The sequence below is a fragment of the Lichenostomus cassidix genome, chromosome 28 (assembly GCF_008360975.1).
Source record: "Lichenostomus cassidix isolate B80296 chromosome 28, HeHo_3.0, whole genome shotgun sequence".
Classification (NCBI taxonomy): Eukaryota; Metazoa; Chordata; class Aves; order Passeriformes; family Meliphagidae; genus Lichenostomus; species Lichenostomus cassidix.
This window is the reverse complement of record NC_139508.1, coordinates 264,474-269,241: the sequence shown is the minus strand read 5'-3', so window position 1 is coordinate 269,241 and position 4,768 is coordinate 264,474. Positions and strand designations below refer to the sequence as shown.

The 4,768-nt window shown below is 45.9% G+C and overlaps 1 long non-coding RNA gene across 1 annotated transcript; it reads right to left on the bottom strand.

The window, feature by feature from the left end:
* Window positions 1–231: 231 nt before the first annotated feature.
* On the bottom strand, window positions 232–3,731 carry LOC146426022 (uncharacterized). The gene is made up of 3 exons (XR_014846280.1): window positions 3,627–3,731; window positions 2,011–2,243; window positions 232–1,311 (listed from the first exon to the last, which is right to left on the bottom strand). It is a non-coding gene; the product is annotated as an uncharacterized LOC146426022 (long non-coding RNA).
* Between the last annotated feature and the right edge of the window lie 1,037 nt (window positions 3,732–4,768).

Sequence of the window (4,768 nt, the reverse complement as noted above, 5' to 3'; positions counted from 1 at the left end):
GGCAAGAGGAAGGAGAACAAACGTCACAAATCCAATATTTTAAAAAAAGAACAATCCAGAGTTAAAAGCTTTGGGTTGATGAGTTTGGCATTACAATATCAAAGCTTTTGTCAGCACTGGAAAATATTTCACCTCAAGTTGATGCTCTTTGGCAAAAATAAGGAAGTGGGGGGAAAGATGGAAAAAAGGAAAAAAAATAGTGCTCTCTTTTTTTTTATTTTTTATTTTTATTCCTGTGCAAAGAAAAAAGCACCTCAACAGAGAAATTGGTTCGATCAAAAAGCTGTGTAGCATCGTGTGTCCTCCCCAAGAGACCACAGCTAGCACAGTCCAATCAGTAATTTGAACAGAGCAGCAGATAAATACACAGATCTTTTAAATTCCAGGCATGAAACAGGGAATGTGGTGAGTCAAGAGCTGGAACAGCTCTAGGTGAGAAAGACACCAAGGCAGAGGCACAGGCAGGAGTGCAGCACCCACCTCCACCCTGCTCTTCCCCAGCTCTCATCCTCAGGACGAGCACAGCTGGTTCTCATGGTGGAAATTACTCAAAAGGATTTGCAAAGATCCTTTTCACTCACATCTCTCCTGTCTATCTACTTCACCCAGGTTGGGAAGTTTTCCCCACCTTGCACAGCTGAGCAGGATGGGGTAAAACAGTTTTGAAGTTCATCCCCTCCAAGTATCACCAAATTCAAACGAAACGAAACAAAGCCCTTGACCCAAATTTCCAAAGGGATGGGATGGGTCTGAGCCTGACAATTCTGCTAAAAGTATGGTCTGCTCTGCCATGCAGCAAGATGCTGAGTGAGGCCACCATTTCATCTCAGTTTGAGACACAGGAATTAGGGAGCACAGGGAAGGAGCCTAATGCTGGCATATTTTATTTGTTCAGCTGCAAGAGATGTGTTTTCTTTGCTGCTGCTGCTCAGGGATGGTGAGGCTCTCCCAATTAGCTCCCAGCTCTCCAGCACGCTCACACCTCTCCCGCGAGGCTCTTGCTTAGGTTATCTGGCAGGGATTTTCTCTTTTCCAGCTTGTCGGAGGTGAAAGGTGCTGGTTTTTCTCCCATATAATGAGCTGTTTTGTGCATGTCAGCACTGGCTCCGTATTGTGTCTTCGTTCACGCCTTCATGGAGAATTTCAAAATGCGACGTCTCGTTTCTGCTTTGGGCTTTCAAGCGTTTTTAATCCCTGACGCACACAATGTGCAGCAACAGGAATCACTTTTTACATGGGTGGGGGGAAAAGCAGGTTTTCTTCTGAGAACATATTTGCAAATGGCTTTTGTCCCCTGTCGCTGTGCTGGGTCTGAACAGCAGCATGAAAGGAGCAACGTGTGCAGCACAGGGGGGAAAGACACACAAAGCCAAATGATGAGGCAGCCTTGTTACACTCACTTTCCAAAGCCAGAGCCTGCAAGTCTTACAGGTATTTTTTCTTGTCTAAAAAAAAAAAAAAAGTGTTCTGAGTAGCTTTCATTACTTCAGGGCAGTGCATTTGGCATTTGGAATGACTTGAAGGGGAGATTTGGGAAGCTGGTGGCAAAACCGGGCATGTTCTCCCAACCCTTGGCTGCTCATGAAATTCAAGTCATTCCCTGAACTGAGGAGATCATATCTTGGGGACCTCAGCTGAGCTCCCCAAGAACAGCAAGGCCAGGTTGGCCAGGGCTTTGGGCCTTGTTTGTGGAAGTTGTTCCTGGGCTTGGCAGGGGCTTGGAACTAGATGGCCTTGAAGGTCCTTCCCAACTCAGGGACATCCACCAGGGCTGGCCAGGAATACTTACACTTTTTGGAACCATGCTTCTTTAAATTAACCATCTTAAACCTTCCATATTTACATGAAGAATTACCTTAGCAGGGTGCACTAGGGGGATAAAAAGGCACAGCTTCTTCCCTTCCCTTCCCTTCCCTTCCCTTCCCTTCCCTTCCCTTCCCTTCCCTTCCCTTCCCTTCCCTTCCCTTCCCGCCCATTTTGCATGGTATAAATGACTCTCTAAATTCTCACCTGAGCAGATATTGAGAAGTCCCTCACTGAGCCAGCAAGGACCTGGCTGTGTAGTCTTGGCTTTAATCACAAAGCTTCAGCCACTTTTCTTCTAAACCTGTGGGATTTGTGCTTGGAAGGAAGCCTGAAATTAGCCTTTTCACTGGAATGGTGGTGGATGGTCGATGCGGATCTTTCTCTGAGTCTGTGGGAAGTGGTCCAATCTCCCAGCTCACAGCACCATCCCAGAATGCCTTTAAAAGCACAAAAAGTCAAACTTTGCATTAGCAGCTCAGCTGCTTCAAATAACGCAGAAGGAGATAGGGGAAGAATATAAACAAACCCAGATTTTAACAAACATCTTCTGCTTCAAGCCCATTCTGGATTTGTTGGCAAGGTGAGTGCACTTTCCAAAAAGCCTTTTAGATTTTTGAATGGTGAATTCAGATCTTGTGTTCACTTGAGGGGGAGATGACAGAAAACAGGAATGGGGCAACAACCCTCCCCCCCCCCCCATTTTAGATAAATCTAATAATCAGCCTGAAAGTAGACATTAAAATTACAATATAGCTCTTGACTTTCGGCAATTAAAAGCATTTTGTGATGACTCGCTTGATTAAAACAAGATCATCCATTTAAAATGAAAATTCAGAATGAAAATTGCTTTTGTTGCACCGATTATTCTATTTTAAAACTCCTTGCTGTTATCACCCTAATAAAAAGCTGTCACTTCTTCTGTCAAGCAATTCACAACATGAGGCATTTGCATTTCTCTCCAACTTGTGTTTATTTCAGTAATTACAAATGGATTCTTCTTCTCCCTCCATCCTTCCCCCCTGCCCTCTTCTCCCTCACCATCACAGGGTGAGCTGCTGCCCTTCGTCCAGGGCTATGCATGGAGAAATCCCACACAGGGAAACTAGGAAAGAAGGAAAAATAAAAATTATCAGCAGGGTCAGTGCTTTCTACCTATAAAAAGCAGCAGTGGGTTTGACCTGTGGAGCCAGGGAGGCTGGGAACCCCCAGCATCTCTGTGTGGTGATAGCGAGGTGCTGGTGGAGGCTGCCCAGAGCTTGAATTAGCAATGTGACAGCCACTTTGTAATAAAAAATCCCACAACAAAACCCTCTTTGTGCTGAATGGAATGATAATTCCCTGCCATTAATTGAAATTTTGATTGACTAGATCGAACAAGTAATGATAAAAGCCAGTTTCACTTCAAGATCACGGGCTGGATTGTGGGTGGGTGTGAGCAAGCGAGTCAGGCTCAGGGAAGATGGGGAATAATTTCACTTCTGTTGTTAGCCTTTCCCTGTCGTGATTCAATCCGAAACTACAAACAGAGCCAGAAGTCATCCTCCTTCTTGTCTTGCCAACCAATCCAGCAGAGCTGACTGGACCCAGAAACTGCTCCTGCTGTCCCCATCCCCACCACCCTCCCCTCCGAGGAATGCTAAAGAGGCCTTGGGGACAGTTGCTTGCAAAATGTGAAAGGATGGAAGTAAAAGAGTTAATTGGAAAGGAAAATTAATTAAATGGCTGCCAGTGGAGGAGCAGGGTGTCCCTGCTGCAGGCAGCTGGGCTGGCTGGGGGTACTGGAGTTGCTCACCCCCCCTATTTGCTGCCCCCCAACTCACCCCCAGCTTGCCCTTGGCCAAGTTCATGCTGTGGCTGCTGAATCCACGTGTTCTGATCCTGGTGATGTGTCCTGCTCTGATCCAGCTCAGGCTGCTCCTTGCACACACACCATAGGCAGCCAGGAGCATCTGAGGTGTAGGATCCTCCTAGCACATGTGTCTGTGGGAATTTATGTGCATGCCTAGATAATTGTATTTGGGATACGTGGAGCTGCATGTGGGGGTGGATAACATATAAATAAATACATATGTTTCAAAGTTCTGCATTTTCCCATCTCAAAGCCGTCTCTGGCTCACAGTTCAAGACATAAAGGCACACCAGTCTCTCTCTCAGCTTTTAATCTCTCTTTCCATAGGCAGCTGCTCCCTCTCTCCCTCTCGAACCTGACAGCACCATTCCATGAGTCGCTGTTCCAGGGCTGAGGGTTTTCAATTTATCTGCACAAAGCACTTGTGCTTAATCTGGAGAGTGCAGGGACGTCCTCAGCCCCTCACCCTGGCTGTGCCAGCCAGCCCCAGCAGGGCAGCACTGCCACCTTTTTTTTCCCTTCTTCTTTTTGTGTAAACTGTAGCCAAGAGCTTAAAGAAAAAGAGAAAAAAAAAAAAGTAGAAAACCAGCAAGGTTTTCAAGGACAGTGTGCTACTGGTAACTCTTTTATCTCTTCCCTTTTAGTGTATTTGGCCCTAATATTCTGAATTCCCAAGGATGGCATAACCTTTCTCCTTCACCCATTATTTCTTATGATAAAAGCACCTTGGATATCTGTAAACTCTAGGAGAAAGCCAAAATAATTGGGAGGAGAGGGGAGAGTAATTCCCTTATTGCAGTCATGCCCCTGGAGCATCTCAGGTTGGCAGCAGGAGCTTCTCCCTACAGGAGCATCCCAAACCACCTCAGTCCCTCAGTCAAGTTCTGAGGCTTCCTCCCAGGCACCACCAACTAATGCAAGTTTGGGATGAGCCAGATCTGCACATTGAAACACAGGAGAAAAATTCTCTGGGGCTCTTTGATGATTTCCATCACCAACATTTCCATTTCAACAGAGAAAAATTTGCTGAATTCGGAGAAAAGACTCTTTGTGGGGCTACTTTTTTTTTTTGTTTGTTTCCTGGGTGCATATCTCTCCATGATGGAGATGAGA